This window comes from Podarcis liolepis, assembly GCF_965112155.1.
Source record: "Podarcis liolepis genome assembly, chromosome: 15".
Taxonomy (NCBI): Eukaryota; Metazoa; Chordata; class Lepidosauria; order Squamata; family Lacertidae; genus Podarcis; species Podarcis liolepis.
Window position 1 is genome coordinate 5,611,048 of NC_139566.1, and position 12,679 is coordinate 5,623,726.

The following is a 12,679-nucleotide window of genomic DNA, read 5'->3' on the forward strand; positions in this document are numbered from 1 at the left end:
CAGTGTTCTCGAAGCTTCTAGCATGAGTTTGACCAAACTGCGGGAGGCAGTGGAAGACAGGAGTGCCTGGCGTGCTCTGGTCCAAGGGGTCATGAACAGTCGGACGCGACTAAACAACAACACATTCTGCATGGACTGGTTGCATGGTAACATGTGCAAATGGCTTGAGATACCTATTAGATCCATAAATTACCATATAGCATATATTCAGCACAACAAAACAGGACAATTTGTTGTTGACAAAGGGCAGCTGGACATATAAAGGGCCCCATTACCTTCAGTAGCTTAGGGCCTCATCAAGCCTAAATCTGGCTCTGGTCTCTCCCTGGTCAATGGGGTTTCCCTCCCGGGAAGAAAACTACTTAATTTCCGTAGAAGAGGAGGTAAGGATCAGGCCAAAGGGGTCCCCGCATCCTGTCCTCACAGCCCCCATGGGAAGCCCATGGGCAGGATCCGAACTCAAGACCCAAGCCTCCTCTCCTGGTGTTTCCAGCGAGCGGCATTCAGATGCATTGCTGAGCATAGCACAAAGGTAAAGGGACCCCTGACCATTAGGTCCAGTGGTGGCCGACTCTGGGGTTGCAGCACTCATCTCGCTTTGTTGGCTGAGGGAGCCGGTGTACAGCTTCCGGGTCATGTGGCCGGCATGACTAAGCCGCTTCTGGCGAACCAGAGCAGCGCACGGAAACGCCGTTTATCTTCCCGCCGGAGTGGTACCTATTTATCTACTTGCGCTTTGATGTGCTTTCAAACTGCACCTTAGGTTGGCAGGAGCAGGGACTGAGCAACGGGAGCTCACCCCATCACAGGGATTCGAACCGCCGACCTTCTGATCGGCAAGTCCTAGGCTCTGTGGTTTAACCCACAGCGCCACCCGCGTCCCTGAGCATAGCATACTCCCTCCCCCCCCTTTTTTTGCTTGGGATCATAGCATTTGTTGTTGGGAGGACGGCAAACTTTTAAACCCGTGAGCTAACATTGTCCTCCTGGCCCCCCCACCCACCCAAAGATGTCTGAAGTTGCAGACAGACGTCCCCGTCGGATTAAACGCCACCTTGGGCAGATCCCAAAAATAAGCGAGTGACGTCACCGGGGCACGACGGGGCGTCTTGCTCCTTCTGCAGCACGGTTTGTGTCTCCGGGGCTCAACCGCACGCCTCATTCTTGTGACCCCACAGAAATTAACAGTGGCTGAGAGCAGACAGGGGTCTCTCTCCCCCCAAATCCCCCTCCTTGGTGGCTGGCAAGTTGCTCAGCTTGAATGCTGCCTTCAAGAAACTGCCTTCTTGCTAGAGTCCTAATCTCCTAACATTTTGGGATTAGGTGCTATTCCTGGCACGGCGGGACTGAATTAAAAGAAGGGAATAAATAAAGGCAGCTTGTGCGTAATAAACCCAAGCCACCTTCACTTCCCCACCGCTATTTATAGGTTTGCGTGGTTTCATGGATAAATCCTGCCCTCCTGTGCCACTGGAGCAACTCTTGTTTATCTTGCGATGGGCAAACTGTACACAGTACAGTAGTTCCCTCCTGGGTCCTGCTGGGTTTTTACACAGCCGCTGTTTTTATTTTTTCCCCAAGCTGCCACGATGGAACTCACTGCTGCAGGAGGCCCTGCCGGCCAGCAAGCTTGGACGGCGTCAGAAAGAGAACTGGACAAATACAGTGGTACCTCAGGTTACAGACGCTTCAGGTTACAGACTCCACTAACCCAGAAATAGTGCTTCAGGTTAAGAACTTTGCTTCAGGATGAGAACAGAAATCGTGCAGCAGCAACGCAGTGGCAGCAGGAGGCCCCATTAGCTAAAGTGGTGCTTCAGGTTAAGAACAGTTTCAGGTTAAGTACGGACCTCCAGAATGAATTAAGTACTTAACCTGAGGTACCACTATGTCTAAGACATCCTGAAAAGTTCCTCTTTCCTTCTTCTGGCTTTTTTATGTCACCTCTAAATTTTTCGCATTATCTTTGTCCATTTTGTATATTGTTCTTCTTCTTCCATACAGTGTTCCATGTTCTTCTTTGTCCATACAGTGTCTGTATACAAATAAATCTTTCTGTACATACAAATCTTGTTGTCTGTCTATATTCATTTACAAATACTGTTAATTACCATAATTGCATTTTATATTTTAATTCATATTGTCATTAATGCCCAATAAAATTTCTTTTTATTTTCCCATTATGAGGTTTATTTCCATTCTACTGATTTCACTATTTCACCTTATCCTATATATGACATGTGGGACGCGGGTGGCGCTGTGGGTTAAACCACAGAGCCTAGGGCTTGCCGGTCAAAAGGTCGGCGGTTCGAATCCCCACGATGGGGTGAGCTCCCGTTGCTCGGTCCCTGCTCCTGCCAGCGTAGCAGTTCGAAAGCACGTCAAAGTGCAAGTAGATAAATAGGTACCACTCCGGCGGGAAGGTAAACGGCGTTTCTGTGCGCTGCTCTGGTTCTCCAGAAGCGGCTTAGTCATGCTGACCACATGACCCGGAAGCTGTACGCCGGCTCCCTCGGCCAGTAAAGCAAGATGAGCACCGCAACCCCAGAGTCGGCCACGACTGGACCTAACGGTCAGGGGTCCCTTTACCTTTATATATGACATAATTCCCCCCCCCCAATTTGGATAGCTCAGTGGGTTAGAGCATATGCTGGTAACGCCAAGGTTGACGGTTTGATCCCTGTATGGAATGGCTGCGATATATCCCTGAATTTGAAGAGGGTTGGACTAGATGACCCTCAGGGTGCCCCAATTCTGTGTTCCTATGAAAATCATGGAGGGTAAAGGCTATCGATGGCTCCCTTCCACAATGGCTAAGCTCCACGGTCAGAGGCAGCGATGCCCCTGGATCCCAGTTGCTTGGAATTGCAGGAAAAGAGAGGGATCTTGTGTTCGAATCCTGCTTGTGGGTTTCCCACAGGCATCTGGTTGGCCGCTGCGAGAACAGGGTGCTTGACTAGAGAAGCCGATGGCCTGATCCAGCAGGACTCTTCTTTTGTTGTTTAGTCGTGTCCGCCTCTTCTTGACCCCCTGGACCAGAGGACACCAGGCACTCCTGTCTTCCACTGCCTCCCGCAGTTTGGTCAAACTCATGCTGGTCGCTTCGAGAGCACTGTCCAACCATCTCGTCCTCTGCCGTCCCCTTCTCCTTGTGCCCTCCATTTTTCCCAACATCAGGGTCTTTTCCAGGGAGTCTTTTCATGAGGTAGCCAAAGTCTTGGAGCCTCAGCTTCAGGATCTGTCCTTCCAGTGAGCACTCAGGGCTGATTTCCCTAAGAATGGATAAGGTTGATCTTCTTGCAGTCCATGGGACTCTCAAGAGTCTCCTCCAGCATCATCATTCAAAAGCATCAATTCTTCAGCAATCAGCCTTCTTTATGGTCCAGCTCTCACTTCCATACATCACTACTGGGAAAACCATAGCTTTGATTATGCGGACCTTTGTCGGCAAGGTGATGTCTCTGCTTTTTAAGATGCTGTCTAGGTTTGTCATTGCTTTTCTCCCAAGAAGCAGGCGTCTTTTAATTTCGTGACTGCTGTCTCTTCTTACATGCTTCTAAAAATATCACATTCGTTCCCCCCAGGTGTGAGAGTTTTAGTACAGTAAATCAGCTCCAAATTGCCGCATGAATCTTGCTCTGTTAGTTTCAACCCCGGCATAATGGCAAACGGCTGCTAGGAAAAAGTGTCTCCCTGAGACCATATATTTGAAAACCCTGTCGCTAACAATGCTATAAAGGAAACATTTACAAGGAAACAAGGCAGCAATTAAAACGACGAGCCCTTTCCGGATACGATTAAAGCGTTTTAAATCACACTAGGCTCCCTGGGGGGGAAAAAACCCGACAAAATGCAATTATGGACCAGATTAACACACCGCTTATAAGGCAGTGGACACCAGCTTATTGCACTTCCAGTGATTCATGGGTGCATTGGGCTCAGAAGCAAACTTTGGGGTGGGTGGGAAATGTGGTTCCTTTGGGACTTTTTGTGTAAAAAGGAAAATGAATTAATCTGAGACATTGGGATTGGAAGATTGGGAAAACATTGCCTAGCAGAAAGTAGATCAGCTGGGTGTCATTCTAGAGAGAATATTTTGAATAATTTCTTTTACGCAACGGACAGGACAGTCCTTCCCCCCCCCCCTTCTTCTCTTCTCTTCTCTTCTTTTCCTCCGGTTTCCTTTTCTTCAGCATTCTCCGGAAGCCGTATAATTGTGCCTTTATAATAAATAATAATAAATTTTTATTTATACCCCGCCCTTCCCGGTTCAAAAACCGGGCTCAGGGAGGCTAACAACAAATTTAAAACACTTAAAAACACTTAATTATAAAAGCAGCATAAAATAACAGTTTAAAAACATGAATAACAATAAAAATAAAAAATCAATTAGATAATCCCCAGGGAATGCTTTATGAGAGGCATTCGGCAATCCCCAAGATTATTTGAGGGAAAGCCATGTGCTTTAAATGCGATGTTAAAATGTGCAGTGCGGATGTGACGCATGGATTTACCTATGCAATGGATGCCCTACATGTTGTAAAATTGCGTAATAGTGAGCATGGGTTGCCCAAGGGATGAACAGGTGCTTGGAGGCCATAATGGGCTGGACAAGAGACTCATTCAAGGAGAAGAGGGCTATCGATGGCTACTAAGCAACTGGAGGCAGCGACACTTCTCAATATCAGTGGCGGCAAACTGCAGGATCGGAGAGGGCTTCCGCGCTTGAATCCACAGGAATCTGGTTGGCCACTGTGGGAACAGGATGCTGGACTAGATCAGGGGTCAGCAGAACTTTTTCAGCAGGGTGCCAGTCCACTGTCCCTCAGACCTTGTGGGGGCCGGACTATATTTTGAAGAAAAAAAGAACGAATTCCTATGCCCCACAAATAACCCAGAGATGCATTTTAAAGAAAAGGACATGTAAAAACATGCTGATTCCCGGACCGTCCGCGGGCTGGATTGGGAAGGCGATTCAGCCGGATCAGGCCCCCGGGCCTTAGTTTGCCTACTCATGGGCTACAAGTGGTTCTCAACCTGTGGGTCCCCAGATATTGTTGGACTACAACTCCCATCATCCCTGAGCTCTGGCCTTGCTAGCTAAGGGTGATGGGAGTTGTAGTTCAACAACATCTGGGGACCCACAGGTTGAGAAACATAGCTGTCAACTTTTAGATTTGAAAATAAGGGATCAGCAGCCTCACCTGTCCCGGGGACAGTCTACAGGATATCTAACAATCCGGGCTAGCAGTGGGAAGCAGCGGGAAACGGTGCTGGAATAAGGGAATTTCCTGCAAAAAAAGGGAAGGTTGACAGCTATGGTTCAGAAAGCCTGAGCTAAGATGGACTTCCTTTGGTCTGAGCCAGCAACGCCTGATGTTCTTAAGTGTCCGGCTCAGTATAAAGCAGTTTCCGCTCATTCCTGCGTCTCCAACCAGCAGCCTCAGGCTAGGAATTCTGACTTTGGCTGCAAAAAGGAAGCACAGAGGCTTCTCTGCAAATCAGCGCTGATGTGAATATCTCTCCCCTCCCCAAATTCGGTCTTATGAAAGGCCATCCCACTCCAAACCCCACTGCTGTCCAATTCCACATGCAGCTGGGACAAGATCAGGCCCCTACAAAAGGCCTCGCTCCCCCCCCCCTTGAGCATCTTCGCGTCTCGGGCGGCCATCTGTTCGCGTGTGTTTATCCCCTTTCACTTATCCTCTTTATCGCACTCCTTCCCTTGTGGTGACTTGTGGCCACCGGCGAACTCACGTGATCTCCCCATCAGTCACTGGCTGTCTCGATTCCGGGCTGGGATCATAATCTCCCTTTGTTGAGCTGACACAGAGCATCAGGGGGCAAAATTGCGGCATCCTCTTGCCGTGAGACAGTAAATATCCCTACGAAGCCACCTGCCTTTGGGCCTGAGGAGGAATTGAGCTCGCCCTTCCTGACGCTAGGAAGCTGTTTTCTCCCAGACAGACCCAGATGTACCTTGAGATGCTGCCAAGGGCAGGATCTGGACCTTCTGAACACAAAGCAGGTGCTCTCCTGCTAGTCCTCACGGTTCTAAATCCCTTGGGTACAAATACAACGGGCGTTTTCCGCAATAAAATTCAACAGGTTTTTAAGCTTGGAGCAGGGAGACTGGAGGTGGCGCTGTGGGTTAAACCACAGAGCCTAGGACTTGCTGATCAGAAGGTTGGAGGTTCAAATCCCCGCAACAGGGTGAGTTCCCGTTGTTCGGTCCCTGCTCCTGTCAACCTAGCAGTTCGACAGCACGTCAAAATGCAAGTAGATAAATAGGTACCGCTCCGGCGGGAAGGTAAACAGCGTTTCCGTGTGCTGCTCTGGTTCGCCAGAAGCGGCTTAAGTCATGCTGGCCACATGACCCGGAAGCTGTACACCGGCTCCCTCAGCCAATAAAGCGAGATGAGCACCGCAACCCCAGAGTTGGTCACGACTGGACCTAATGGTCAGGGGTCTTTTTTTAAAAAAAAGGGAGACTGGAAGACAGCTACGGCCTGATGCACGACCCCTTTATATGACCTGCTGGGAAGAGTTGCTGATAATAAAAATATAATTTATTATTTATACCCCGCCCATCTGGCTGGGTTTCCTCAGCCACTCTGGGCGGCTTCCAACCAAATATTAAAAACAAAACAGTGTCAGACATTAAAAACCTCCCTAAACAGGGCCGCCTTCAGTTGTCCTTTAAAAGTAAAATAGTTGTTTATTGCCTTGACATCTGCTGGGAGGGCGTTCCACAGGGCAGGCGCCACCACCGAGAAGGCCCTCTGCCTGGTTCCCTGTAACTTGGCTTCTTGCAGTGAGGGAACCGCCAGAAGGCCCTTGGCACTGGACCTCAGTGTCCGGGCTGAGTGATGGGGGTAGAGATGCTCCTTCAGGTATACAGGAACGAGGCTGTTTAGGGCTTGAAAAGTCAGCACCAACACTTTGAATTGTGCTCAGAAACGTAAAGCATGCGAGGCTCTGGTGACTGGTCCCAAATCACCCCGTGAACTTGATGGGTAAACTGCTTTGTGAGCAGAGAAGGCCCCTCCGTCTCCGGTATCTCCAGAAATATCCCCCAATTCTGAAAACCCGGAGAAGCACTGCCAGTCAGTGCAGACAATGCTGGGTAGGCAAACCTCCATGGCCTGCTTTGGTATAATGCAGTTTCCTATGTTCCCGCTTTAGTGGGATTATTATTTAGATTATTTTTATACCATCCTTCAGATGATCCAAGGGTGGTTCACAAGATAAAAGCACAAATAGTTAAATCAGATTTCATACTCCTCCTAAGTGACTTTAAACCAGACATTGATGTAGGAGTGTGTAGAAACTAGCCTAGTCGTCTTGCTAAATGACCCTCAGACTTTGAAAAAGCTGGTATCACTTGACCAAGTTCATCTGTTTTGCTGAATTGATTAAACTAAGTAGTTTTAATTGGATCTGGAATAAGTGTGCAATTAATGGTTACTGTTTGGAATTCTTAGTGCGTTGTGAAAACTGCTTTTCTGAGTTGCTGCTATTTATAGGATAGGATAGGATAGGGTGCACTAGGGGACCAAGGGGACGGTGGACAAAAAAGTTTGAGATGCTTTTGCTCAACACTATGAAAAGCGTCTTGTCAACGTACCTGCTCTCCCCCCCTCCAGCCCAAACAGAATGCAAACAGCTCTGTTTCCTATTGATTTGTATAAAACAGCAGACCAGCCTTGCAAACAAGACTTCCTCTCACCCCACCCGAATTGCACAAACATTGCAGCAGAGTGGAGAAGCGCCCCCCCCCCCCCCCCGCCACGGCGTTTAATATTTTGTATAAAAAGCCAAGGAAACAAAACTCAAGCCCGTCTCATCGGGGGACCGGACTCGCAAAGCACAGAGCTCTCTTTCATTGCTGGACTTTTCTGTGTCCCCAGAAATGATAAACAATCCTTTTGTCTGGGACATAAACAACGGCTGGGGGAGAACAAAGACGGTGATTCACTTTGCGGGTCAGCTGAGGCGCCCATGTGACCGCTCCCACCCTAGCTTCCTGCTCCCACTGAAGTGAGGCTGATGCCGACCGAAGCAGAGAGGTCCCTTCGGAGAGTGAGGGTTCGCTCTGAAGGCTCTCCGGGGGGCTTAGCCTAGGGATCAGGACGGATTGGTCAGTGCCAGGAACGTCCTGGATACGGGGAAGCAATGGGCCTTCCCATCACCCCTGGAGAAGTGCAACCAGGACACCTTACATGTCCATGATGCATTGATTAATTGCAATTATTTTTAAATGGGGTAGGGCTGTCAGGTTACAGCATCCTGGAGGGGAAGGCTATGTAGGTGGAGACTGCAGGAAGGGAGAAAGTACTCTTGCAGTACCAACTGGGCGGCCGCTGTGAGAACAGGATACGGGACTACCGTATTTTTCGCTCCACAGGGCGCCCTGGACCAAAAGGTGCACCTAGTTTTTAGGGGGGGAAATAAAGAAAAAAATTAGGCTGGCCCATGAGCTGACCACGTTGTTCCAAACCAACACAGGACCAGGTGCTCGAAAACAACACGGCCCTTACCTGGCCAAGAAAGTCGAAATAGCCTATAAACTTGAAAACGAAAGCGGTACCCATGCAGTGGAACGTACAAATTTAAGACAATCACTTTATAAAATAGATATTGTAAACAGTGGCCAGTGGTTAGGTCTCCCTTCACAATGCACCTTGGCCAACTAACGTGTGTAAACGCATCATTTGGCGGTGATACCAAACACGCTGGATTATTTCCAGACTAATGGTCCACATGCCCTAAAGCGGGATAAAATATACAGCTTATACTGGGCACGTGTCTCTTCCATGACCACATCTCCCAGGCAGGGCTGGGAATGTCTCCTGCCTGAAACTCTGCTACCAGTCAGTGTAGACAGTACTGAACTAGATGGATCCATGCTCTGACTCAATATAAAGCAGTTTCCTAGGGCTATGTGTTGGAGGAGAGGGAGCCGAGGATCCAAGCGTTCTTGTTTTGTCTGTACAGTGGTACCTCAGGTTAAGTACTTAATTCGTTCCGGAGGTCCGTACTTAACCTGAAACTGTTCTTAACCTGAAGCACTACTTTAGCTACTGGGGCCTCCTGCCGCCGCCGTGCCGCGGGAGCATGATTTCTGTTCTCATCCTAAAGCAAAGTTCTTAACCTGAAGCACTATTTCTGGGTTAGCGGAGTCTGTAACCTGAAGCGTATGTAACCTGAAGCGTGTGTAACCCGAGGTACCACTGTATATTTCTTCGAAATAACCCACCGCGTCTTCGGCTGCGGGTCTTTGAATGCCACAAAAACAGAACCCCGAACGTGATGGGCGATTCCGCCACAGATGTCATGGGAGGCTTCAGGCGTGCAGAGAATCCAGAGCATTCCTGGCTTTTATCATCTAATCCCCGCGGCTGGAGGACCAGGCAGCAGAATGGCCTCGTCTGCCCGGGGTGTATTGATTTCTCCCCCTGCTGCTGACTTTCTATAATGGCTCAGAGGAGGCCCTCTGAGGCTAGTCAGGATTTATCACTCTGGCGCTGAGCAGGAAAGGGAGAGATCACTTGCTCCCAGGGGGAGCGGGCAGGCCTGCTGAAAGCACCAGCCCCCAAAGCACTTCCACCTTCCTCTACGCTTTCCCTACGACTCCTCAAGACGACCTGCTTATTGAGCATTCATTCTTACTGTACTTGTTTGCACAAAGCTTACGCAGTGGTTAGACCGTGTCTGGTCTTTGTTTTTCCCCCTGTTCGGCTTGCAGGATGTTCCCATTAGTCATTCATCCTACACTTTCATTCTGCTCCACTTTCCTAACCCCAGAAAGTCTGGCTTTCTTTTTTTTAAAGTGCATCTGTTGGCAATATGGCAGAAGTGGGCATCCTTAAGCCCTGGAGCTGGATGTGGCCTTCCAGGTTTTTCTCGGGACTCCTCCCAGCTACCCCCCTTTCCCCAGCCCCACCTTCATGGTTTTTCACCCTCCTTGAGCATTTCTGTCTGGTTGAATTGTTTCACTGAACTCTGATGATGCCCCTTTGCTTGCCTGGGTGGGGGATAGAGAGGGGTGTTCGAGTGTAGAGACTAGCTCAGTGCAGAAAGGTAAAATTAGAATCCGTTGCTCCATCAACCTTTTGCCTCTGGCTCCACTCACTGCTGGGAATGTGTTACACTAAGGTGATAGAGTGCTTTTATTTGCTTCAATTACACAAACCTACATTCCCAGAGGGACGCGGGTGGCGCTGTGGGTTAAACCACAGAGCCTAGGACTTGCCGATCAGAAGGTCGGCGGTTCGAATCCCCGCGGCAGGGTGAGCTCCCGTTGCTCGGTCTCTGCTCCTGCCAACCTAGCAGTTCGAAAGCACATCAAAGTGCAAGTAGATAAATAGGTAAACAGCGTTTCCATGCACTGCTCTGGTTTGCCAGAAGCGGCTTAGTCATGCTGGCCACATGACCCGGAAGCTGTCTGTGGACAAATGCTGGCTCCCTCGGCCTATAGAGCGAGATGAGAGCGCAACCCCAGAGTCGGTCACGACTGGACCTAATGGTCAGTGGTCCCTTTACCTTTACATTACATTTCCAGAACATGCTTGAATCCCTCCTGCAAACATCCTGACCTCCTGGAGGAGACCCAAAAACACTTGACCTTCTGCAGCGGCTCACCAAGTGTTTTTCGGCAAAAGGGTTGCCGCAGCATGAAATGTCATCGCTGGTCCTGTTGGGAGAATCAACACAGAAGATGCAGGACTCGGGAACAGAGAAAAGAGCTCATCAGGCTAGCCCATGAGGGCAAATGGGGCACTGTCCCATTGCGAGGAGGGAGCCGGCAATAAATCACACAGTGCAAGTTGGAGTTGCAAACCACAATCTGCACGGGAATGTAGGGCCTACTGCGCACAGCAACTCATCTCCAGGAAGGCTTACCCCCTGAAGGAGTTGCTGAGACCAAAGATCCCCACAGCTAAGTCCCCTCCTCTCCAGGGTTTTTTTTAAAAGCAATCTGAGATGGCGCCTGCATGCTGCCAACCTCTCCTCTGCCCTTTTCACGCCTCTTCTGGTTCTGGGAGACAAACAGGGAGGGGAACTTGTGGCAGCAGGAGGGGGAGACATTGCCTGACAGTGAAGGTGGAGCATAGTCATTGCGGCTGGCAGCCACTTTTGCAGTTGGTGTAGCATAGTGTCTAAGAAGAGTAAGCTGGGAACCAGGAAGCTGTTGGTTCAAATCTCACCAAGCAACTCTTGTTTGAGAGCCAGTGGTTAGAGAGTTGGACCTAGGAGATCAAGGTTCGAATGCCCCCCTCTCAGCCACTGGGTGTGACCTTGAGCCAACCATTGCCTCTCAACCCAACCGACCTCACAGGGTTGTTGTGGGGATTAAACGAGGATGGGGAGAACCATGCAGTTATGCCACCTCAGGATGTCTTAGACATAGTGGTACCTCGGGTTAAGTACCTAATTCGTTCTGGAGGTCCATACTTAACCTGAAACTGTTCTTAACCTGAAGCACCACTTTAGCTAATGGGGCCTCCTGCTGCCACCGCGCTACCAGATCACGATTTCTGTTCTCATCCTGAAGCAAAGTTCTTAACCTGAAGCACTATTTCTGGGTTAGCAGAGTCTGTAACCTGAAGCGTATGTAACCTGAAGCGTATGTAATCCAAGGTACCACTGTATAGGATTGCCTTTCTGGGTATTTGGGGCACTGACGAAACTACGCAGAGGCCAACATGAGCCCTCAAGAGCCCCCAAGAACGAAAGAGCCCCCAGCAAATCTGAGCAAACCCTGTATGGCTTCAAACCCAGAGGCTGGAGGAGCAATCTCAAATTCCAGCACGGCTGGCTGCAGGCCCCGCGACTTTCCTTTAAGAAGCTTCATCCATCCTCCTTGCCTTTGGAAAAGATAACGCAAACGCCACAAGCTGACCCCTGTGCATAGTCTGCATGCTTTGCCTGTCAACGCTCCTGGCAGCCCACGACCAGGAGAATGCAAAGCACCCGTCCGCCCTTGGACCGTACGGGACGCGCCGTCCCGCTCCTTACAGGGGGCTCAAGTGCCAGAGGGCTGCCCACAGGCCCATTGTTCCCCGGAGCCCGGAGCTTCAGCTGTTGTTGGCAGCGACAAGTATCTGATGATTTCACAGCAGCAGAGGCAAATTCCCTTGGTCAATAAGACTAGCGAGCCTTTCAAGACAGAGCTAGGGGGTAATAAAACCAGAGGCCGCTGCCTCTGCAGCGTTCCATCGCAATCCTGATGATCCGTCAAAGGGATTCTCTAGAAAGTGTCGAAGTTTATTCTTTATAGGGAACAGTGAGACGGCAGCACAAAACTCCCCAGTCCTGGAAATCTCTCTCTGGAGAGCCACCAAAGTCTGGGCCTGTTCATTTTCTGGAAGTGAAGTAAGTGGGGGGTTTTCTATTTCATGATGTTTTGCATTCCTGGGCAAGATTTAAGTTGCACATGTATGTTGATAACCTGCATTTCTTTCCTAGTGAGAGTATTATTTGCATATTGTTACCTAGCTCCTAGCTCCAGAAATTTGCGAGTCCCTGTTTTATGTCTCTCTATGGCTGTAAGGTACCCAAGTTTTCAGTTGTTATCTGGTGTTAAATAAGCCCTGGAATAGGTCAATATGGGCAGCACTTTAAAGTCCTCCTAGACAGTGAGATTTGGCTAGAAGGGGCTCTTTTAAATTTAGTG

General features: G+C 49.5%; 2 protein-coding genes across 2 annotated transcripts in view; one reads left to right on the plus strand and one right to left on the minus strand.

Moving 5' to 3' along the window:
- The window catches only part of VPS45 (vacuolar protein sorting 45 homolog), a 57,530-nt gene extending 46,834 nt beyond the window's left edge, over positions 1 to 10,696 (minus strand). The window contains exon 1 of the mRNA XM_083477140.1: positions 10,599 to 10,696. The gene's annotated coding sequence lies outside the window, so the exon portion shown is untranslated. The remainder of the gene's footprint in view (positions 1 to 10,598) is intronic.
- Positions 10,697 to 12,127: 1,431 nt separating this feature from the next.
- Positions 12,128 to 12,679, plus strand: part of OTUD7B (OTU deubiquitinase 7B) — a 51,481-nt gene continuing 50,929 nt past the window's right edge. Inside the window, exon 1 of the mRNA XM_083477023.1 lies at positions 12,128 to 12,378. The gene's annotated coding sequence lies outside the window, so the exon portion shown is untranslated. The remainder of the gene's footprint in view (positions 12,379 to 12,679) is intronic.